Raw genomic sequence first — 26,369 nt, forward strand, 5'->3', positions numbered from 1 at the left:
CTAGTGATATCTCTCTCACATAAAGAGGGGCAAGTTCTATCTTGATTATCTATGTCTCACAGCATATTTCCTGACAACCCCATAGACCACCTTTATAACTACCCTGCTATGGAATAGCGTTTAATAGTCCCTAAGTAGGTCGTTTCACATCTTGAGAACATACGACAATCTCAGGTCTAAGGACATAACATACATGATGTATAAAGAGATAATAAGAACATCTCATATTGGGTCTGTCTAGCCCATGTCATACATGTGCTCACATTATTAGTTTGACATCTTTATGTCTATGACTTGTGAAATATAGTCATCAACTAATACATGTGCTAAACTAATATTCATGTGTGTCCTCATAGGAACTGTGATTAGGGACAACTCTAGAATAACCATACAAGTAAGTTTCACAAACAATTCATATAATTGTCAATCGTTACAAGTTTGTCTATAATAGATATTCATTGAACTCATAATATATGTCATGGATACAATTGTAATATCATCATTTCTATGATTACCTCTAGAGCATATTCCCAACACATTTATGTTGTACCATTTCTTTAATATTTAAAAGCTATAACTTAATTTATAATAACCACAGCATCCATAATATAAGTTAATGTGGCAATAATATGAAAATACCATATGGAGTTCTAAAAACTTTGGCCTTAGTATTAATTTCTAAAAACTATAAAATGAAGTGGTTCTTCCCACATTTTTTTTTCTTTAAAACAATAATATGTAAAATTCTCTGTTAAGCATGTATTAATTTGAAATACAACCTTGATATATTTTACTATTTCAAAGGTTAGAAATATTTACACCTAAATATATCATACCTTTATTATTCATACTATCTATAAGAAAAAGATATGTTGCTATAGTTAATATGGAGTTTAGTCCTTATTAGTAATTGCAGAGTTATATTTATTTATAATGGATTGAAGAACAAGTTGTTTAAAATTTTCATTTATGATTTAATTAGCTAATCTAGGTTTTAATTTGATTAAGTTTTTCTGAGAGGTAGTGCTCTCCACGCCTGCCACGTGCGGTGATTAAACTACAACACAACCTAGTGCTTAAAATCTTTGTTTCATAAAAATTACAGAAGGTTTAATGGTTGAAAGGCCCACAGGTTATATTATATATTTATTTGTATGTCTACAAGAAAAACAAAAAGAATAGAAACACAATAGGAGGTATATAAAAGGAAACAGTTAAAAAAAGCACAGAGGAACGGGCTAAAATACTTGCAGAGAACATATGTTAGACGATGACATGACTCGTCTTGAAAGCTTTTAGCACATGCAAGGATCAGATTAAGGCACTCACAATGCAGACTCTATCATAGAGTCTAAAGTTATTTATTACCTCGAACAATGTGGACTTAGAGTCTAAATAAGACTTAGAGTCTTATTTTTTCTACCTCTTTCTTCAGTAAATGTGATGCCACATTAGCAAAATACCATAGATAATATATAATTGATTGTCTTGGACTCTGTGATAGAGTCATGCATTATGAGTGCCCTTAATGGGCAGATGTATGCATTCAAGTAATTAATTATGTGCTAGAATTTACACTACAAGGGATGAAAAGTGAAGTAAAGGAGGACCCATGCACTGCGGTAGGCACTTGAGGTATCCTAGCCACAACCATATCCTAGTCAGTTTGAGATATCTCAATATCAATTTAATTAATATATGTAGGAGGTTTACACTCCAAGATTTAGAACATTGAATTATAGCAATATGCAATATGGTACTCGACGGCGCATGTTCGGCTAGGATTCTAACAGATGGCAGTGTCTCGGTCGGTCTGAGATATCTCGATATCAATTTAATTAATTTAATATATCCAATACATGATAGTTAAGAAAAATAAACCAAAAAATAGGGGGTGAGAAATTTTGTCTCTTTATTATTAGGTGTAGATATATATACTTTACCTCCGAAATCCAAAAACTTTTCAAGATTCCTCATCACGTCGATTCCTACAACACATGTATGGAGCATTAAATATAGATAAATGTAACTAATTGTACAGTTTGCCTGGTTAGACAATAATTACCAAATACAAACATAAGTGCTATAGTGTGAAAATCCAAAAAATTTTTAGATATAAACCAGTCCTTATACTATATATATAGTATATATATGAAAATTACTTCGTATTCCTAGGAGTAATTACTCTTATATCTATATCTCTAGATTTATGGTGTATATGACTGAACAAAATATATGTAGACGAAGTATATGATCATACTAGACCATCTAAGGTGATATGTATGTTAAGTATGCATGCATACATGGAGTACGTGGTTATATTTATTATATATACTACAATAGTGGTATTTTAGTAATATATTAAAATATTTATTAAATTTTTTGAGTGGTAAGATATAAAGTATTTTGATATGAGTATATAAACATACTCAAACTGATAAACATGTATGAACACATACGTAATGTGGTTTATTGAAGATTGGAGTAATTACTCAAGAGAGTATGAAAAATGCACCCTATTATATAATATATGTATATCTATACACACATACATTATATCTCTTACAACTAAAAAAATAAAAAATGGACATTTTTTGGTGCAACAATTCTTTTGTCCATCTGCTTGCTGTTGGCATTTCTTAGCGTCACTACTAAAGATAGACTATAAATCCATCATTAGCAATGGCACCAGAAATGTCGGGTGTTGGTATACCATAACTATCGTTATGTCAGAGAGATAACCCAAGGCCTTTAACGGCGCGGGCCTTAGCCGTGCAGTCTGGTAACAATAATTAGGAATGCCGGATTGGCCATCCTAAACATCCCTACTTACAATATGCAAAGCTGTAGCACGGCGCTAGATAAATGCACAGAGTTTACAATCTTAAGTAACGATACTTAGGTACGCCAATCAATAGTTCATGAATATAAAGAATAAAACTGCAAGCGAACAGAACTATCATTGTAGCATTTCAACCTGTGAGTATTCAAGGGTTATCGTATTTAATCCCATAGGAGGGCATAACAAATGCATCTAGCTTGGTTTGTAGCATGATCACTTATTGAGATGCATAGGTAGACATAGTCTAATCAGCGGTAACGGCAGGCTCTTAAAATATGGATAGTGGACACACTCATCGGGGCGGCCTCAAGGAATAAAGAGAAAATAAGGAAATAAAAGAAATAAAGAACAACTACTTGAGCCGGCATTGATCTTATATACCTATGCAAAGAATTGTTAGTAGAACATCTAATCAATATAACTAGAGTTAGAACTAAGTCTGAGGCTCTAGGGAGATCCCCGCAGCTGGACATCCAGCCGATAGGGACTTTACAGAACTCCTACCGGAATACCTGATCGTGGGGGAATACCAGGAATGACAGGGCTGTCACTACCCTGCCACCTACCCCTCTACCCGAAAGATACCCACGCGTCCGCTGATCTCCGCATACCTGAGCACCTTGCCCGTGTAATTGGAAACGCCTCCTAGCCTCCCGGGACCCCAACCCTTCAGATTGACAGGCTCGGCTAAGAGTAGCCATCACAACCCAACGAACCGTTACCCCAATCTTAATCCTTTGTCTATTCATACTAATTCGATGAACCATGAAGAACAAGGATGAACACATCAAGAACATAGCACAAGAACTAAGAACTAGTTCATATACTATGAACAAGATATGAACACAACTATACTCTAATTCAATTGCATAATCATATAAATAAGATAAGAACTTGCTCATGGAGGAGAACTGAATTGTATTCATACTAAGAAGCTCTAAGATACTCCAAGGAGACAAGCTCTCCTTGCTAGCTTTGCCTTGCTCTGCTACTGAATCTAAACTAAAGAACAAGTGTAGAGATGTGAGGTGTATTGCTCCAAATGATGGTGTGTGTGTTGAATGGTGTGGAGCCATCTATTTATGGCCCAACAAGGACGGTTCATGGCGATCTAAATCTGATAGGAGGTGAAACCGTCCTATGCATGCCGCCATGCAACCGCGTGAAAAAGGTTGGACCGAGTTGCCGCCACGGGGGGTGCGCCCGCACAGGGTACGGACGCACCACTGGTGGGCCCCCCTGGCCACCGCCTTCGCGTGGTCGGTTCGTCTCTAGGCCCTGATCCTTCTAGTGGTTACGGATGGATCCAGTTCGGTGTTTTGGTGGGCTTCTCCATTTATCTTTGATTCGCGCCTTTTCTGAATACGCTTTCTTGAAGTGCGCTTTCTCGTGTCTTTTGTACCTTTTCACGTGTCATACCTAAAATTTATATTTGCAACAAAACTGGTGGAAAGGTTAATTCAAAGCCCTACCATCTATTTATTTTATTTATTAAAATGATGTTTACAATTATAAGATAAGGGGTACCAACAACTCCCCCACACTTGGCCCTTTGCTCGTCCTCAAGTGAAGGCACTAAAGACCAAATGGGTTCATCTTCCTTTTCAAAAGAATCTGCATACAAGTTATTCCCAGCTTCACCTGGATTTATGAACTTCAAAGTGTCTACCAAGCTATCTTGGGTAATTGAAACATGGAACAGCCTAGATTCAAATCCTCTTACATAGTCCCTGCGCAGAAACTTGGGATTTTGTAAGATTTTGAAAAATAAAGATAGCATATGTTTCTTGAATGATGCTCTCAAGTCCCTCCTAATATGTGAGTGGTTCCTTACCAAGGCATAAAGAGTTGATGCCTTCTTTTTGATCATCCTACTTCTAAAAGGCTTATCTGGAGTTTTGGGTAGGTATGATGGTGGAACTTACTTACCCTGCATATATTGTCGAGTCAAACCCAGGACCATACCAGAGGGAGTGCGCCATACCCTTAGATCAGAATGTGCAAGTGTGTGGAATTTTTGGTGGAATCCTATCACTACTTTTATTGCAACATTCCTTGCATCAAGAAACTCTTTTTGAAATGAGATGAAAAACTTGAGAGGATATGGGCTATAACACAAATTTTATTTTGTTTTTTGGACGGGTATGAATTTTCCCCGTTTTGCCCCTTTGGCTTTTTCTCATAGTAAATTTTTTTATATATATAGCCCATTCCTATGATTCTGTTGAAACGAAAGAGAGCTTTATAATAACAAATGCAAGGAATGTATATGAATGCACAATTCTCAGGGTGAGATATTGGAATTTTTATTTGGTGGATATATGTGCGCAACCCTCAGTGTAAGAGTTGGCGAAATTTTGGGTGGATGGAGAAAGCATGTTGTGCGCGACTTCTCAGTGTGAGAGTCGGCTTTTATATGGTGGGTGCAAGTGAATTCTGATCTTAGAGGCATGAAACATCTCTCGACAGCGGTCCAAAAATTTGACCAAACTCAACACAGAGCAAGCAGCATATGTAGAAGGTTTAATCGTGAATAAATATTTGGCCATGGTTGGAATAAAGCTTGATCATTCAAGAAACTTGCTATTGAATTTTGCTTTTTATAAAAGAAAACCCAAGTACTTTGCAAGAACCAGCAAGCATCATGTCATCCTACTATATCACATACGTCAATTACTTAGATAAAATGGGGTCCCTATAACAAGTGTTTATCAATCTCTAGGGATATTAGCTAAGAATAAAAAGTATGAAAAAGCATATTTGAACATAGGAGACATGTTTGATGGAGTACGAAGTTAACATCATTTTAAACATTTCATTTGAAAATCTTTTTGGGGGAAGAGGGTTTGCACAAACCGAGATTTTTGATTGAATAGTCCTTCCCCCACACTTGTTTTCTTTCCTGTCATGGTTAGTCACAATATATATAGAAAACAAGTGCACAAGATAAACAAACTTTTTTTTATTGATAACTTTGAATAGGCACATTACATTGGAAGGGAAAAATATTTGAAACATAAATATTGTGAAAAGGAAAAATGTGCCTAAACAAAGATTCATGCGGGAGGTGTGGTCTAAAGATCTTCAACAAGGCGACCAACACCTAAGGCTTCAGCGACCTTTCTAAGTTTAGTATTAAACTTGAAGCGAAACCTATTAACATCATCACTGAGGTTCCTAATCTCAGTGTTCTTTTCCTCTAGGTCGTCTTCTAAAACCCGTAACTCAGCACGTAGGCTAGCCTGCTTAGCTAAAAGCTCGGCTATGATATTGGGATCATCTTCTTCATCGCTGCTCTCATACTGTCCTGCACAATGCTTGATTGATGGCTGTGGCAAGTGCCTCCTGATCCTAGGGAGAGTACTGGACGATTCCGTCTTCTTGGCCTTGCCACCCATCTTGCTACCAGCATGATTGCCTTGCCTATCACCACTAGGGGCTTTTCTCTTAAGTCATATGTTGCTAGTGGATGAACGGGCAGTAGCGGGTATGTTGGCGGCGCTATTGGTGGGTGCTTTGTGGTTTGCTAGTAACAACGCTAACGACTTTCTCTTCTCAACATGGACCTCCTTGCTAGAACTCTCTTGGTAAGGTGCTATGTCTAGATTGGCTATGGTCTTGGGAGCATTGATCAGTGAGAGGGCATAGCTAGACATGGTCACTACTGAAGAATGGGAGAACTTAGCAATCTTCACAAGAGGGAGATGAGAAATGGTTGGTGTGAGAAGAGAAGAGGCCTATGGAGGATTTTATAGGTGCTAACCCAGTCTCTGATCTGGAAACAACTTGATCGTAACCATGGACGTGATGCTAATCAGTGCAGAAGAGGAAGGGAAAAGATTGGGGCCGATTGGTGGTCCTGGGGGTGCGCCCGCACCAGGGTGCGGCCGCATCACTGGGTCCACCAGTCGGCCTTAGTCTTTCGGGTATTTCTTTCCCTATCTGAGTATTTCACGATCCTGGTTACGATCAATCGTGATGCGCAGTGGAATCAGAGTGATAGTGTGTGGGATAGAGTTTTGAATTTTGAAAACTTTCTAAAAGCTATCACACTATCATGCATTTATGAGTGATTGATACCCATGATCACAAAGATTCAAAAAATGAAGAAAAGATCATAGGGGCAATAAAGGACTACTCATAAATACAACAAATGCACCATTTATTCAAAACATAAATAGAAAGAATTTGTTCAAAATAAATAAATAAGTAAAAAGAATATATATATATATATATATATTTATAAGTAAAAACTTACATAGGGATAACTTACCGATTTACCTTCGGCGAGGGCTCATCTTTATAGTCCGTTGAGCGAGATTCTTCTGCCATTACTTCTTGCTTGATGATGGCACATCCGTCTTGGGAGGAGTAGACGGTTGCACCTGCTTGGGCGTCCACTTTAGTAGTATCACCTTTGGAGGTGTGGAAGTTTGTTCAACCTTCTGCTTTGGTTTCCACACCTACTTCTGTTGTGAAGGCTTGGGGACTTCATCCCTCTTTTCATTCTTTTTAGGAGCTATTTTCTTTTTATGTTCCTTATTATTTTTCTTACGAGCCGCCTTTTCTTTTGGCTCCAGATTTTTCTTAGATATTTTTGTATTTTTAATAAGTTGAGGCTGGATCTCAACCTGCCTGATGCCTTAGGGGTTTGGCCCATAGAGGATGCGTATCATGTTACACTCTTGTTGACGGCATGGCCTGAACTCGAACTTCTCTTCTTGGCCATTAATGTTGAAGTGGATTTCTCTAGCCCCAACATCAATCTGTGCTCCTGTTGTACTCAAGAATGGTCTTCCTAGGATTAGTGGTGTTTCTTTAGTGAGCTCCATGTTGAGCACCAAAAAATCCACTAGAACATAGTATGCTCTGATCTTGACAGGGATATCTTGAGCAATCCTTGCCTAGTACCGGACTGACAAGTCTGCCAACTGGAGTGTCATGGTGGTTGGCTCCAAGTTGGTGAAATTCATCCTGTCAAAGACTGATTTCGGCATGACGCTCACACTCGCCCCCAAATCACATAGGGCATGGTCGAATTGCTGGGCCCCAATTGAGCAAGAGATTGTGGGGCACCCAGGATCCTGTTTTTTCTCGGGCAGCTCATTGTGTATAGCTGTGCTACATTCTTCTGTCTGCTTGACAACTTCAGTGGACGGCAATGGTCGCTTCTTGTTGATGATGTCCTTGATGAACTTGGAGTAGGACGGAATATGCTAGACATCCATCAACGGTACACTGACATGCGTCTTTTTGACCATTTCCACGAAGCGGAGGAACTATTCATTTCTGTCCTTCTTCTTCCTCCTTTCTCTTGTAGGAAAGGGTAGCATCATGGTGTCCCCATAGTTGTTTGGGGTCGGCTCGTCTTCCATGGATTCTTGTGATGGTTGAGCCGGCCCTTCTGCCTATGTTTCCTCCTGTTGCCGTGGCGCCCTTCCTGTCTTTTGGTTAGGATAACGAGGATCACAAGTGGTCTTACCCCCTCTCGTGCTCACCGCATTTACATTTTCCACAGAATCAGGAGAAACAACAGCTTTAGCGGTAGAAGCAAGCTGAGCTACTTTTAACTCGATCTTCTTATTAAAAGCTAGCTGATCTCTAACAGAAAGGGTCAAGCTATCAACCTTTGTATTTATGTTGACAAACATTTGATCGTTTTTGGAAAGCTTTTTAACAATATTTTCATTGATTTTGGCCTGACCTAGCACAAGATCTTTCAGCGAAGGCTGGGAGGAATTAAAATTGGAGTAATTACCTTGGGAGCGGTTCTGGTTGTTCCACCCATTACCTTGGTGTTGTTGGCGGAACCCGTTGTTGATGAACGATGCGTCCTCCTGGGTTCCAGGGCAATTGATCCCCATGTAGCCAACATTCCCATATTCCTCGCACGTCATGCGTGAGTCGATGGCTTGGACAGTGCTGGTGGTAGGATCAGTGGCCTATGTGTCCAATCTCTTCATTAGTAGGTCTATTTTTGCGGCAAGCAGATCCGTCTCCTTCACGGTATGCATGCCTTTTTGTGTTTTGCGTCCCTCTCCCCAACTCTGGTTGGCTACCATCTTCTCAATTAGTGCTGCAGCATTCTCGATGGTCAGGGAGAGGAATGCGCCTCCAACAGTGGCATCGACGTGCCCCTTAGACATGGGCGTGAGCCCCTCGTAGAAATTCTGAAGCATGAGCCAATCTTCCATCCTGTGGTGGGGGCAGGCCCGGATGTACTCCTAGAGCCTTTCCCAAGCGTCAAGAATGGATTCGAGTGAAGTCTGCTGGAAGTTTGATATCTTTCCCCTCAAAGAAATTGTTTTGCTCATGGGGAAAAATTTCACGAGGAACACCACGACATATTTGTCCCATGTGTTGACAACTTCCTTGCTCTGGTAGAACCATTGGTTCGCCTTCCCTGAGAGGGAAAAGGAAGACAAGCGGAGCTTGACGCTTTCAGGTGCGACATCCTTGATGATGATGGTTTCGCACAGCTCAAGGAAGTTCTGTAGATGTGCGTTTGCGTCCTCACTTGGCAAACCACAGAACTGGTTTGCCTGCACCATCGTGAGTAGGCCAGTGCGAAGCTCGAAGTTTCCATTCCTAGTGTTGACTGTGGGCCCAACGGGTACGTTGGCAACAACGGGGGTGGAATAGTCGCGGAGTGACCTGGCCATGGTGGTTGAAACGGATGGTGCGGGGGTGATTGGTTCGACTGTCGGCGGTGTGGCAGAGGAAGAAACGGCACGAGTCCTTTTCTTCCTTAGGAGTGCCTCCGGATTGCTGTTGAAGTTTGCCGGCAAGTTGAAACCGCTCATACACTATCCTGTTTTCATTCCAATAAAAATAGGAAGAAAACAGCAAAGATTGGCCTGCTTAAACTATGGCTACCAATGCTTATTTTGTAATCAATGCTAAATGCCAAAGCTAGATGTTTGCATTGTTCTTTGCCCTCCCCGGCAACGACGCCAGAAATGCTTGTTGGCATTTCTTAGCGTCACATATATTAGCGTCACATACATTATATAATATATGTATATATATACACACATACATTATATCTCCTACAAGTAAAAAGAATAAAAAATGGACATTTTTTGGTGCAACAATTCTTTTGTCCATCTGCCTGCTGTTGGCATTTCTTAGCGTCACTACTAAAGATAGACTATAAATCCATCATTAGCAATGGCACCAAAAATGTCGGGTGTTGGTATACCATAACTATCGTTACGTCAGAGATATAACCCAAGGCCTTTAATGGCGCCGGCCTTAGCAGTGCAGTATGGTAACAATAATTAGGAATGTCAGATTGGCCATCCTAACCATCCTTACTTACGATATGCAAAGTTGTAGCACGGCGCTGTTGGGTATTCTTAACGTCATTACCAAAAGTAGACTTAGTTTTCTAATTCTGATAATGACGCCAAAAATGCCAAACCTATCCCTCATACCACTTAAGCCAAGTTGTCATCCCCAGCATGACATGAGAGACACGGTATAGAAATATGCAATTGCTCATCTAAATAAATAATAAATGGGATCTGCAAGCGCATAGATTAATACCGATGTAGCATTTTAACCGGGAAGTATTACAGGTATCGTTATTTATATTTTTACCACCGGAAAGGGATTAGTAATCATCAATGTTGATTATAGAATGGAATATAAGATCGAGTATCTATCATTATATATATAATTGAGAACATTTATCTATATCTTTCATACAGGGATAAGTGTCACATAAAGGATATATAAAGTAATGAATAGTGACAAAGATAATTAATCTGATCAGCATAACTTAGCCACATATAAATTTGATAAGCACCTCAATTAGATATTCTAGCAAGTCATTAGCATGGTATTAGGGCGAACTACAAGAATATTTCCTAAGTTATTCTCAACTATACAGTCTAGCATTATCATAGTTAGTGCAATTGTACTTAGCAATCATTGTAAGACAGGACTACGCCCATGCATAGTGATATTATCAAGGAATATGAGAAACATCGCAATCACTCTCCTGTAATAATGTTGCTTTGCCAGCCCTATACACGAGAGGGGGACTATATAAGAATCAATGGAGCTGTCACTACCACGAACTACCCCACGATCTGGCATATTGGGTACAACAGAAAAATACGGTATAAGCACCACGCTTACACAATATCTATCATTTACCCATGGATCCGATGGATAAACGCTATACGATCCTAAAAATGTATATAATTCCAATCTAACTAAGCCAAGTATATAACTATGATAAACTAAGGACAATATAATTGTGAATATAAACAAGTAGAGCAAAGTCATAATCAATATATTGAAGTAGAACAAAGTCATATTCATAATATGAAGAACAAAGATGAACAATTGAAGAAAAATAGAGAATTACCAAGAATCCTCTTGACAGATCCAGAAACCAATCGAAGATTGACTCATTCTAGTTCTAATCCTATGTAGCTATGCTAATCTAGATATCTAATTGATGTGGTGGCTCTAGGCTTGATTAGAGGCTTCTTCTCCCTTGATGAATAATGAATTAGGGTTGAGAGGTCCTCTCCTCCAGGGGCTAGGGGGTCTGGTTTTATAGTCCTTCCAAGTGAATATCGGCCGTCAGATCAAACCGACATTGATTGAACGGTTATCCTTGATCCTTTAGGTCGGTGGAGCATAATCCCGAAAGAGAGTCCTGATTGGACTCCAACAGGGGGCGGGCGCCCTGGTCCCTAGGGAGGGCGCCCTGGGCCAGGCTCCGTTTTGACTCCGCTTCGTTCCCGTGTCTTCTAGAGTCTTCTAGATGTAAGATAATTGCGCGACACGTTAATATCTCTATGTAATCCCGACGTGTGGGCCTTTCTTCCGTATTTCCTGATAACCCCCTGCAGAAATAGACGAACACCAAAACTCGTGGAATTCTGTCAGATAAAACCCTAAGTCTAGATGTTGATTTCATTTGGATCCTTTTCTTTGTTTATTTGATAATTAAATTTGATACTTAAGGACCGTCAACAGGCGCCAGATAAATGCACAGAGTTTACAATCTTAAGTAACAATACTTAGGTACGCCAATCAATAGTTCATGAATATAAAGAATAAAACTACAATTGAACAGAACTACCATTGTAGCATTTCAACCTATGAGTATTCAAGGGTTATCGTATTTAATCTCGTAGGAGGGCGTAACAAATGCATCTAGCTTGGTTTGTAGCATGATCACTTATGGAGATGCATAGGTAGACATAGTCTAATCAGGGGTCATGGCAGGCTCTTAAAATATGGATAATGGACACAACCTCAGGGAATAAAGAGAAAATAAGGAAATAAAAGAAATAAAGAACAACTACTTGAGCCGGCATTGATCTTATATAACTATGCAAAGAATTGTTAGTCGAACATCTAATCAATATAACTAGAGTTAGAACTAAGTCTAAGGCTCTGGGGAGATTCCCGCGGCTGGACATCCAGCCGATAGGGACTTTACAGAACTCCTACCGGAATACCTGATCGTGGGGGAATACCACAGATGACAAGGCTGTCACTACCCTGCTACCTACCCCTCTACCCGAAAGATGCCCACACATCCGCTGATCTCTGCATACCCGAGCACCTCGCCCGTGTAATTGGAAACGCCTCCTAGCCTCCTGGGACCCCAACCCTTCGGATTGACAGGCTCGGCTAAGAGTGGCCATCACAGCCCAACGAACCATTACCCCAATCTTAATCCTTTGTCTATTCATACTAATTCGATGAACGATGAAGAACAAGGATGAACACATCAAGAACATAGCATAAGAACTAAGAACTAGTTTATATACTATGAACAAGATATGAACACAACTATACTCTAATTCAATTGCATAATCATATAAATAAGATAAGAACTTGCTCATGGAGGAGAACTGAATTGTATTCATACCAAGAAGCTCTAAGATCCTCCAAGGAGAGAAGCTCTCCTTGCCAGCTTTGCCTTGCTCTACTACTGAATCTAAACTAAAGAACAAGTGTTGAGATGTGAGGTCTATTGCTCCAAATGATGGTGTGTGTGTTGAATGGTGTGGAGCCATCTATTTATAGCCCAACAAAGACGGTTCATGGCGATCTAAATTTGGTAGGAGGTGAAACCGTCCTATGCATTCCACCATGCAACCGCCTGAAAAAGGTGGGACCGAGTTGCCGCCATGGGGGCTGTGCCCGCACCAGGGTGCGGCCGCACCACTGGTGGGCCCTCCTGGCCACCACCTTCGAGTGGTCGGTTCGTCTCTGGGCCCTGATCCTTCCCGTGGTTACGTATGGATCCAGTTCGGTGTTTTGGTGGGCTTTTCCATTTATCTTTGATTTGCGCCTTTTCTGAATACGCTTTCTTGAAGTGCGCTTTCTCGTGTCTTTTGCGCCTTTCCGTGTGTCATACCTAAAATTGATATTGCAACAAAACTTGTGGAAAGTTTAGTTCAAAGCCCTACCATATATTTATTTTATTTGTTAAAATGATGTTTACAATTATAAGATAAGGGGTACCAACACCTGCTTGCGATGTGTGATCTTCTACGTGACCCGTATTAGGAAACAAAAATTCCTTTCCTCCCTGCTCATGATCCTTGCGATCCCCAACATTGCCGGTGGCCACATTTGCCTGCTGCCTGTGCCGGCTTGGTCGCACCATCGCGCGCCCGCTGGTGGTCGTGCCCGCCTGTTGCCTGTGATCTCTCCCTTCTATAAAGTTTTTTCTCTCCATAAAAAACATCTCCCCCAAGCCACCCACCAATCCTATAATGCCGTTGTCACTTATTGCCATCACCTCCCGATCCCTGTCTCTCAATGCTTCCTAGGACACCACTAAGTTGAGAAGAGCCCCATGGAAGCCAGCTAGATGGCTATTGTTGCTTCTAGTCGTGCTGCTTGAGCAGGAGGACAACCACGCCCAGGTCTCCACCGTCACCATCGTCATCGTCACCCACCGCGTTGAAAGGTCTAAAAGGCTAGAGGGGGAGGGGGTGAATAGTCTATTTGAAATTCTACAAACTTCACTAAGCAAGTGTGTTAGTAAAACACAAGGTGAAGCTATTCTAGCACTAGCACGACTACGCTATGCAAGCTACCTACACAAGTCCAGCAATAAAGCTAAACACTAAGTCACAACAACTACAACTAAGGGTAAGCTACACTCCTAAACAAGAAGACTAAGCTACATAAGCTAAACAACTAGCAAGGTATGCAAGTGAGTAAGGAGTGGGGAGTGATTATTATACCGATGTTGTAGAGTAGAGATATATCCAATCAATTACTCACAATCACAATCACAAGAGAGAAGCCTTGGCAAGAGATGACACAATATTTTTTACTGAGGTTCACTTGCTTCTCGGCAAGCTAGTCCTCGTTATGGCGATACACCCACTTAATGGATCACGAGCTAATTAACAATGCAAATCCAAACCCTCAGTGGGTGCCGCACATCCACTCACAAAGTGGGGATCCTCTAAGCCACGAGCAATTCACTAGAGTAGCCAATTGCGATCTCCTGTGGAGAAGGCTCAAGAACCCCTTATAAATCACTCAGTGAGGCTCGAAACAATCTCCAATCATGGCTCAACACATCCGCTACTCCACGCCATCTAGGATATCGAGAAACACCCAAGAATAGCAAGAAATCCATAGCAAAATCAAAGATCAAGTGCCACTAAATGCAACTCTCAATGCAATGCACTTGAACCTCACTTAATCTCACTAGGAATAGCAATCAAGCAAGAATATAAGTGGAGGATGTATTCGCTAGCTCAAAGTATGTCTCAAGTGTTCAAAAGTGTAAGAGAGAAGCCCCTAAAGCTGGCCACCTTCTGTTTAAAAAGGTCAGTGTTGATATTTGTTAACGCCATCAGAAAATGATCCGCAAGCGCACGGATATCGGTGAGCACTTTACCCGGGAGGTTATCCAGAGTATCGTATTTATATTTTTACCACTGGGAGAAAGCGTGCATCTAACTAACCAAATCTATTGCTACTACCCTTTAGGCTACAAACAATGTGATTCGATGTGAGCGATGTATAGAGAAGACTACAACCGCACTCTCGTTCTAACCTTGGTAAGGATGATCTATTGTTCTATTGGGGAGGCTCACGGAATCTAGACACCACCAAGGATGTTCGACCCGCACCTGTAAACCCTACCCATCCTGCTAACGGGATGTGCGCCTACAAGGTAGCTCGGAAATGTCACGTTCCTCACTACTACCACGGTCCGGCTAGATAGGGGATATCTATGAGTACCCTAGCCCAAACCCCACGTTTACGCTAGCAATGATTACTCTAAACTCAACCGGAAGAGATTAAAGTCAACTCATAAACCAAAGAACAATAAGAACAAAGAACTTACTAGAATTTAGAAGTTGAAATACTGAAGAATCCTAGGAGCAAGCCTCATGTTAGGAGACTTGATCCCGCAGGTACAACCTCGGAGTAGACACCAATAGGCCGGGCTTCCTCCAATCTACACCTCCACTCTATCTCTCTCAATCTAGTAGAACTAATTCTACTCTCACATTGGATGCTAAGCCCTATGAGGTTGGATCCCTAGAGGGACCTCTCTCTCTGAATCCTCTCTAGAAAATATGCTAATAAATAATGGGATTTCCCTCCTCTAGGGGCCAGGGGCCTGCTTATATAGTCCCCTCAAGTGAACGTGGGCCGTCGGATCAAACTGACATTAATCGCACGATTTTCCTTAATCCTTTAGGTCGGTGGAGCATAATCCGCGAGACGGGACCTGATTGGTCTCTGTAGCAGGGCGGGCGCCCAAGGGGGGAGAGCGGGCGCCCTGCCCCCTGGCCCGCTCGGCCTTCCGTTCGTTCCCGTGGCTTTTGGAGTCTTCTAGATGATAGAAAATTGCGCGGCACGTTAATATCTCTATGTAAACCCGACATGTGGGCCTTTCTTCCATATTTCCTAATAACCCCATGCAGAAATAGACAAACACCAAAACTCATGGAATTCTGTGAGATAAAACCCTAAGTCTAGGTGTTGGTTGCATTTGGATCCTTGTCTTTATTTATTTGATGATTATATTTGGTACTTAAGGACCGTCAACAACTCCCCCAAGCTTACCTCTTGCTCGTCCCTGAGCAAGGATGGACTCGAGAGTTTCTACAGTGGTTTCATGCCTTAAAAGTACACATGCGTTCAAGCAAGATCTCATCTCTGAGTTAGAGTAAACTGTTAAGATTTAAAACTTACTCATTTTACCTTTCACCATGGGGCTTGCAACCGTCACTTGTGTCTTGAGCAGTTAAAAGATAGAACGGTCAAGTCAAGCGCCATGTCTCTTGTTCTTTGATTAACTATAGCTCTAGAGTTTTTGCATATTTTCAAATAAAACTCAGAGATTCCTTTGTATGACTCTCTCAAATCTCTCTTTTGTGGTATTTTTGGATCCTTACCAAGGCAGTAATGGTATATGCCTTCTCTCAAAGTATATGGTATTTTTGGTATGAGGCATAGTGATACTGCCTTCTCTCTCACCCTACTCTAATAAGGTTTTGATATATGGAGCTCATAGGTGAGAGATAAAGCATACATGCTTACAAGACATTTATTGCATAGTCAAACCATGGATCCAGAAGAACAAGTCAATAAGTCAAATCAAGATGTGCATGTGTGGCGAGTGAATGGTGTATGGTGATGATGGTGATAACAATGGTGAAAGTCTAATTCTACTTGTGCTCTTTTGAGGGGATACATACCTTTCTTGCACTTTGAAGCTCTTTGAGGAGAATGAAATGCTCTACATTTTCTTTTTCTTTCCTCTCAGGTGGGTATCTTGTACCCCTAATCCTACTGTCGGACACTTGTCCATTTTTACATCTCGTCTCACTTTTTCTTTTCTTCGAGGTTCCGGGCACTTGCCCCTTTTTATTTCCTTGTATCCTTTCTCTTTTTTTAAGAACACTCATCTCCTAAAATGTAGCAAGTGGTAGTAACCAAGATAACTCGAGCATTTATTTCACAGGGAAAAACAGAAATAGGAGAATATTTTTGGCTATTCTCTCCCGAATAGGAGTAGAATAATTTTAGGTGAATCTAGAGATGGAATTGAGTGGATGTATGTGGATGCGTACTTCCAGAGTAGAAGTAGCATGTATGAGTGAATGTGCAAGTGAATCTTGATTTTAACCGCATGACAAGCTCCTAAGGGTCTACACAGCTTGACCACACTCAATGCTCATAAGCAGTAAAAAGTAAATGTGTGGCTCAAAGTCTAGCAAGCATGTATATATGAGTGTGGTAGGAATTTAAACTCTCATCATACAAGAACTCATCATGTGTTATTTTAAAGATTTTCAAAGATAAAATTCTCCAGAATTCTAGCATCTCAAGAAACAGATAAACAACAGCTCAACCTTCCCATATCATATCCGTTAACAACTTAGACTTTAGATCAAGTACTCTTCCCACAAGTTCAGGTTTAGAGCAGGTTTAAATTATAACAGTCATGCCTAAACTTGAGAGAGAGCTCAAACTTGAAAACTAGGTACATGGTAGAGCAACTATTTATCATATCCATGTAAGAGTTTATCATTTATGTTCAGTTTGGCCTAGACACTTTATTTATTTATTTAGCAAACTAAGCAAAGATATATATAAGCACAAAATTTTTATTTGGGTTTTCATGATTATGCATCTTTTTATCATTTGAGTAAAGTATAAACGCGAGTAGAAACACTTAGCTGGATAAATGGGGTGCTCTCCCCCCAAGCTGGATTTTGACGTAATTTCTTCTGATGTAGCTAGCAGGTGACGGAGGTGTATTTGAATGTCAGCAGCACCCTGACAGCGATTATTATGTCCTCCGTCGGCTAGTCTTCTTTGATCCTTGAATTCTGTGGAGGTCAAATAGACAACAAAGCTTTGTGGAACTGGTTAAGTGTAAGCATAAAATCCCTTACCCTTTATCATATTGAGATTCCTCGTTATAAATTTTATTTAGCAGGATCATGCACTTATTATTTTTATATTTTTATTGTAAGATGCAAACATATTTATTTTATGCCACCACAGTCAATATACCTATGGGTTTTAAACCACAAGTATACTCACATGGGGCTTTAATTTTATGATGCAGTGCAACAAATAAATATTTTTGTTTTCTTTTCTAATGCTAATGTGGAAAAGTAAATATGCTAATGCAAGTGATGGAATAAAAAAAGGAAAAGGAATGCGGAAAAGATAAATATGGATAAATACCGATTTTACCTCAGGCAAGGATCTAATGTTTTAAGTCTTCTGGACAAGACTTCTCACCGTGTTCATCCTTTAGGTGCATCATTTGATTAGGTGTGGGCCTTGACATCTGCACCTCTTGATACGGTGTCACCCATGATCTTCGTTTGTCTAGCAGTTCGAGGTGCGGCATTGGCAGTATCTTGCTCAGTGTGTTTGTGCTCGTAGATCCAAGTCCTTCACTTGGTGGAATCTGGGAGTTAAAAAATCCTCCATGTTTCTCAAAATGTGTCCTGCTCATAGAGACAAGGTAGAGATCAAGTGCACGGCCCTTGTTGGTGAAAAACACCAACAGAACCAAAAGTGTATTTGTTCTTCTCTAACCTTAAGCATAGTGAGCAAGACAAAGTTGATGGATAATAAGATCATGAGTGTGGCATTTAAAACATTTGTCAGATCAGATCGCTCGACCTAATGGAAAGATAATCTATCTATATTTATATTTTTTATATCTTCCAAAGATTGAATGTGCAACATTTTAGCTTATATGATTAGGACTGTGGGATCACGAAGGTAGTACTAAGTGTTGACGGTTCTTAAGTATCAATTTTAATTATCAAATAAACAAGAGAAAGGACCAATATGCAACCATCACCTAGAATTAGGGTTTGATCTAACAGAATTCCACGAGTTTTGTTGTTTATCTGTTTCTGCAGGGGGTTATCAGGAAATAAGGAAGAAAGGCCCACATGTCGGGATTACATAGAGATATCAACGCACCGCGCAATTTTATATCATCTAGAAGACTCCAGAAGCCACGAGACCGAAGCGGAGGCGAAGCTGGGCCAGGCCCAGGGCGCCCGCCCTGGTAGCCTGGGCGCCCGCCCCCCTGTTGGAGCCAATTCAGGACTCCTTCGCTCGGGATATTCCACCGACCTATTGGATCAAGAAAAACATAGTACCACCTCGCCTATCGACCCAAAAACGCATAGAAGGGGAGGACTATATAAGCAAGGCCCCCCTGGTCCCTGGAGGACAAGAAGAAATTATCATAGAGACTGAGGGGTGCCCTCGAAGGAAAACCTCTTCTCTAATTAATATTTCTTTTTAGGCTTAGCAATCAATGTAAGGTAGAAATAGATCTTCTAGTTTCTACTAGATTGAGAGAGATAGAGTGGAGGTGTAGAGTGGAGGAAGCCCGGCTTGTCGGTGTCTACTCCAAGCTTGTACCTGCGGGATCAAGTTCTCCTAACCCGAAGCTTGCTCCTAGGATTCTTCAGTAATTCGACTTCTAAATTCTAGTAAGTTCTTGTTTTATTGTTCTTATGGTTTATGAGTTTACTTTAATCTCTTCGCGTAGAGTTTAGAGTAATCATTGCTGGCGTAAACGTGGTGTTTAGGCTGGGGTACTCATAGATATTCCCTGACTAGCTGGACCGTGGTAGTAGTGAGGAACGTGACATTTCCGAGCTACCTTTGTAGATCACATCTCGTTAGCAGGAAGGATAGGGTTTATAGGTGTGGGTCGAACATCCTTTGTGTTGTCTAGATTCCGTTAGCCTCCCCATTAGAACAATAGATCATCCTTACCAAGGTTAGAAGGAGACTACGGTTGCAGTCTTCTCTATTTATCACTCACATCGAAAGACATTCTTTGTGCCTAAAGGTTAGTAGTAATAGACCGGTTAGTCAGATGCACTCTTTCTCCTAGTGGTAAAAAAATAAATACGATACTCTGGATAATTTCCTGGGTGAAGTGCTCACCGATATCCTTGCGCTTGCGGATCAATTCCTTATTGCATTCCCAAATATCAACAAGCATTTCTGGCGCCGTTGCCGGGGAGAAAGACGGTTTGTGAGATAACCTGTGTCTTGCTATTAGCTTGTATCTATACTTTTATCTTTTCTTATCTTTTATATTCTTTATTTATTTTTCTTCACTCTTACCTTATGGAAAACCAAAATTCTAAATCGATCCATGAGTCTGCAATCCCTTTAGCAACTGACCTTTTACCATGGGAATCATCACAGCCTATCCAAACACCCCAGTATAAGTTAAGTTCTAGGTTGATTGCCATGATTCAAAACCTATCTTTTTCAGGAAAGGAAGACGAAAACCCTTACCTTCATATTAGAGATTTTGAGCAAACATGTGATTGTCTTCGCATTGAAGGCATTTCTGATAAGACTTTACGTTGGAAGCTTTTTCCTTTTCCTTTAAGGGGAGAAGCTAGACAATGGTACAGTCAGAAGGTAAGTCAACAACAAGGTGAATGGGGAGTTTTACGAGCCAACTTGTGTCTAGATTTTTATTCCCTTGACCGTATAGCTGACCTTAGACTCGAAGTCCTATCTTTTAAACAAAAAGATAATGAAACTTTGGGAAAATCCTGGAAACGTTTTTCTGATCTTTTAGAATCTGGTCCAAACCTTAATCTTGAAGACCCTGTTCTTTTATTTCATTTTTTCCGAGGTCTTCATAAAAATCACAAACAAATGCTACACACAATGTCTAGAGGTTCTTTCTTTCGCATCCCTGCTGATGAAGCAAGAGTGATCCTAGATAGAATCCTAGAAGCTGAGATGGATAATACCCTTCATGATGAAACCTACGAAGCCGAAGTAGACACTCTGCCAAATTCTTCATCTACTTTAGCTATCCCAAGTTCTGAGCCACAAGAGGAAGAAATTCCACTACCGGACTTCATGCTGGATATAGAATCCGATCTTTTTGCTGATTTTGGAAATATTACAAACTACCATTCTATTGACAAACCCCAAAACGGCCAGTTTAGCATTTATTTACCAAGTGAATATCAATTGAGAGAGCTTATCTCAGTAATGAGTAGCGAATGGTTGGAGGAATCAGAGCTTTCCTCTGATGTGATCCGATTGGACACACCCTCTATAACTATACGCTGTGCTTATAATTCTGATCGATTTAATGCTCTCTATAATCCTGTTGTGGGGATCAACATTATGTCTGAATCCTTTGCACTTAAACTATTTAAAAATCTTGTCTTAACCCCCACAACAAAGGTCATAAAGGAATCTTCGGGACGATTAGTCCCCAGTCTTGGAATTATTAATGTCCTGCCTCTTACGGTAGAAGGCTCCATGGTTCATTTGAACTTCTATATCTTTGATACATGGGACGTCGACCTATTGATAGGACAACCTTTTAGAAGACTCCTTTATGAAGGTCATACTGGAAAGCTACACATTTCTTTTGGAAAAATTTTTCAATTCCCAATGATAATTTCACACTCCTTAAACAATAAGGCCGAGTCATATCTTTTGCCTGATCCTATGGAGGAAGTAAAGGTTGCATCTCTAGAGCTTTTAGATGAACCAGACTTAGAAGACGAAACTCCTTTCTTCACAGAAGAAGAAGACGAACCTTCTGAGCCTGAACCCTTAGACGAGTTCGCAGAAACACCTAGACCCCCCATAGAACTTAAAACCTTACCACCCGGTCTTACCTATGCTTTCCTAAACAATAATCCAGAGTTCCCTGTGATCATTAGCGATAAACTCACTCAGGATCAAACTCTACGATTAATGACCATTCTTGAGAAACATCAATCAGTTTTCGGCTACTCACTTCAAGATCTTACAGGAATCAGTCCTATGATTTGTACCCATCGTATTCCAACAGATCCTTCTGTTACACCCTCTCGAGAACCCCAACGTAGACTTAACAACACTATGAGAGAGGTAGTTAAAAAGGAAGTTATAAAGTTGCTGCATGCAGGGATTATATATCCTGTGCCGCACAGTGAGTGGGTAAGCCCAGTACAAGTTGTGCCTAAAAAGGGAGGCATGACAGTTATTATGAATGAAAAGAACGAGCTAATTCCGCAACGCACCGTCACAGGATGGCGGATGTGCATAGACTATATAAAACTAAACAAAGCCACAAGAAAGGATCACTTTCCTTTACCTTTCATAGATGAGATGCTAGAGCGGTTAGCAAACCATTCGTTCTTCTGTTTCTTAGATGGATATTCAGGGTATCATCAAATCCCGATCCATCCCGATGATCAAAGCAAAACCACTTTTACATGCCCTTATGGAACTTATGCTTACCGTAGAATGTCTTTTGGGTTATGTAATGCACCAGCTTCTTTTCAAAGATGCATGATGTCTATATTTTCTGATATGATTGAAGAGATTATGGAAGTTTTCATGGATGATTTCTCTGTTTATGGAAAAACTTTTGATAGTTGTCTTGAAAACTTAGACAAGGTTTTGCAAAGATGTGAAGAAAAGCACTTAATCCTTAATTGGGAAAAATGTCATTTTATGGTTAGAGAAGGAATAGTGCTAGGACACTTAGTGTCTGAAAGAGGTATTGAGGTAGACAAAGCTAAAATTGAAGTAATTGAACAACTACCTCCACCTGTGAATATAAAAGGAATTCGAAGCTTTCTTGGCCATGCTGGTTTTTATCATAGATTCATAAAAGATTTTTCATTTATTGCTAGACCACTTACTCTTTTGCTAGCCAAGGATGCTCCTTTCGAATTTGATGATGCATGTCTAACATCTTTCAATTTATTAAAGAAAGCACTCATCTCTGCACCAATCATTCAACCCCCTGATTGGTCGTTGCCTTTTGAAATTATGTGTGATGCTAGTGATTACGCTGTGGGGGCAGTATTGGGACAAACTAAAGATAAGAAGCATCATGCAATTGCTTATGCCAGTAAAACTTTGACAGGAGCTCAACTTAATTATGCAACCACTGAAAAAGAGCTTCTGGCTGTTGTCTTTGCCATAGATAAATTTAGATCTTATTTAGTTGGAGCTAAAATAATTGTTTACACTGATCATGCTGCATTAAAATATTTGCTCACTAAAAAAGATGCTAAACCTCGCCTGATTAGATGGATTTTATTACTCCAAGAATTTGACTTAGAAATAAAAGATAAAAAAGGAGTAGAAAATTCTGTTGCTGATCACTTGTCTAGAATGTATTTTAAGAGTCCACAGGAAACCCCCATCAATGATTCACTCCGGGACGACATGCTCTACGGGATTAACAGGTCTGACCCCTGGTATGCAGATATTGTTAATTTTATAGTTTCAGGGTATGTACCACCAGGAGCAAACAAGAAGAAGCTTATTCAAGAAAGTCGTTCACATATATGGGATGAGCCATACCTCTTCCGAGTGTGCTCTGATGGCTTACTCAGGAGATGTGTGACCACTGAGGAAGGATGGAAGATCATCGACAGATGTCATTCATCACCATATGGAGGTCACTATGGAGCATTCCGTACACATTCAAAGATCTGGCAGTGTGGATTCTATTGGCCTACAATGTATGAAGACACGAAGCAATATATCAGAAGATGTGGGCCATGTCAAAGACACGGAAACATAAATACAAGGGATGCAATGCCACTCACCAACAACCTTCAGATTGAGCTCTTTGATGTCTGGGGAATAGACTACATGGGTCCATTTCCTCCATCAAAGAAGTGTGAGTACATTTTGGTGGCAGTTTATTATGTCTCCAAGTGGGTAGAAGCATTACCGTGCAAGCATGCCGACAACGTCAGTTCAAAGAGGATGTTTGAAGAAATCATATTTCCAAGGTTTGGAGTTCCCAGAGTAGTGATAAGCGATGGAGGAGCACACTTCATCGACAAACGCTTCAAGCAATACCTATCAAGACATGGAATCCGTCACAACGTCGCTACTCCTTATCATCCTCAGACAAGTGGCCAAGCAGAGACTTCCAACAAACAAATCAAGAATATTCTTCAGAAGACAGTAAATGAAATGGGAACGGCGTGGAAAGACAAGTTACCCGATGCACTCTGGGCATACCGGACAGCATACAAGACCCCAATCGGAATGTCTCCATACCAATTGGTATACGGGAAGACTTGCCATCTACCTGTTGAACTAGAGTTCAAAGCACACTGGGCCATAAAGAGATGGAATATGGACCTAGATGTTGCTGGAGATTATAGAAAAATGCAACTATCAGAATTGGAAGAATGGCGAGAGAAGGCATATCACAATTCAAAGATCTACAAAGAAAGAGTCAAAAGGTGGCATGACAAGAGAATCAAGAAGAACGAGTTCACACCCGGAGATAAGGTATTACTTTTTAATTCCAGGGTAAAGCTTTTCGGGCATGGAAAACTCCGGAGCAAATGGGAAGGACCATTCAAGGTAATCAATTCATCATCCCACGGAGCTATCACACTTCAAAATAGCGAAGGTACGTTATTCAAGGTAAATGGTCAACGTCTTAAATTATTTTTAGAGCCCAATGAAGAATTTGAAGAAATAGACGTAGTCCATTTTTACCTTCCCATGGAGAATTAGAGCCCGACACTTTTGGTCTGATGGTTTTGGGTCATATATATATTTTTCTAAATAATTTCGCATCTAGAAACACGCTCGGAGAAGTGGGCCCACAGAGGGGCCAGAGAGAGGGCGGGCGCCCAGGTCAAGTGGGCGGGCGCCCTGCCCCTGTTCCCCCTCGGTCCCGACTTTCTCTGTTATGGAAAATGCACTTATGGTAATTCGAATAATCCCTCGGACGGAAAGTTTCTCACGCACATCGACGGGAGTAACCCGAACAACCCATAGAGGCATCCTTTTGACCCCTATATAAACAGACCCCTGACCTCAGTTTTCAAACACCAAGCCACCAAGCTTTCTCTCCTTCAATTAGAGCTTGATTAGCTCTCCTTCAATTAAAATTTTATTAGTTCCTTGCTACTCCAATGGCCGACAAGTACCACGACGATTGGGAAGTCGTCCCCTTCAACCTCAACATGGAGCCAGTGGAAGACCTCGATGCCCGTGCTCTCGTCCCAGCCAACACAGAGCGTCAGCTAGAAGCCATGCCATTACGTCAACGTAGCTCTGCCCAATCTTACCATGCTCAACCAGTTCTCACCGCACCACCACAACCCCTACTCCTCAAAGGATCATCATCCAAAACGAAGACCACTATCAAGGTGCCAGTCGGCACAAGGATCCTTCCACCTAGACCCAATGAGAGGGTCGTTGGAGTCAAGACCAACCGGAGCGGCGAGATCAGCAGCGTTCGCTACACTACGGAGGAGGAAAGGCCTTACTTTGAAGGGATTAGAGCAGCCAAAGTCCGTTTCATCCCTCCAAAGGCAGCCCCGAAGCACTCTCTCAATGCTTTTGAGACACCTCCCAAGCGTCGCAAGACTATAATGGATATTGATGAGGAAGTTCGCAGGCTAGATAGAATTATTATAGATCTCTAGTCCTCGATTAATTCCCTCACTAGGCAGCTCTCTAACCACAACACCATTATACTAGGCCTGAGGCAGGATCTTGCCAGTGCCAACAAGAAGATCAAGGAATTAGAGCGCCGCTAAGTTATCTAGATTAGACCTTAAGGCAATGCATCTTAGTCATTTATCTTTAAATTCGGTTTAGGTTTACTATTATCATCAGTTTACTATTATTATCAGTTTGCTATCAGTTTGTTATCAGTTTTTTGTAATAAATGCCTCAAGATCAATAAAGAGTATTACTATTATTATTATGTCTTGTGTGTCTCTACTTTATTTTTGTGCAAGAAAGCAGAAAACAAGTATGGGGGAGATCCCTCGACATGCCAACCACACTCCGATTACACCACTCCACCACTCAGGTACACACTCTGCACACTTTACTTTACACATACATTTATTTTGGATTATGCAGAATATTGTTTCCGACATGATAAATTAAAAAGATTAAAATATTTCTAATCATGATTAATCTCAATCTGTGATATTTCCTGAAAACTTGCAATTATTGGGAATCATTTTAAAACCCTGTGTTACTTAAGTCAATATGGAATATGTGATGGTAGAGTATGAGTTTCTTATTCTTGATATCATTGTTACTTGGAGAACTTATTTCAAAATATTCAAATTTCTAGCTACCATCCTCAGTGTTTTATATGCCTGATAAGACTGAAATATTAATTATGATTATAAAAGCTATCTGCTCTGTATTGAGTTTGTTCAAAATGAGTTAGACCCTTGTTGAGAGATTTATCATGCTCCCAAGATCAAGACATTATTTCAGTAAGATTCACTCTTCCGAAGTATTATTGCATTAGAGGCATGGGCTATGCAAAAATAGAAGATATTTCGAGGAAATAAAAAGGAGCAAGTGCTCGACAACCTCGCAGAAAAAAAAATGGACAAGTGTCCGGCAGTAGAATTAGGGGTACCTCGGTATCCACTTAAAAAAAAGAGAGAAAAAAAATGATAGCCCATGGTCCCTCTAATAAGCAATATGCCAGCAAGAGTTGACAAAGTTTTTAATTTCTAAAGTCTTT

General features: G+C 40.6%; 1 pseudogene; it reads left to right on the forward strand.

The window, feature by feature from the left end:
- The window catches only part of LOC110432677, a 56,235-nt pseudogene extending 33,323 nt beyond the window's left edge, over positions 1 to 22,912 (forward strand).

This window comes from Sorghum bicolor, chromosome 2 (genome assembly GCF_000003195.3).
Source record: "Sorghum bicolor cultivar BTx623 chromosome 2, Sorghum_bicolor_NCBIv3, whole genome shotgun sequence".
Lineage (NCBI taxonomy): Eukaryota > Viridiplantae > Streptophyta > Magnoliopsida > Poales > Poaceae > Sorghum > Sorghum bicolor.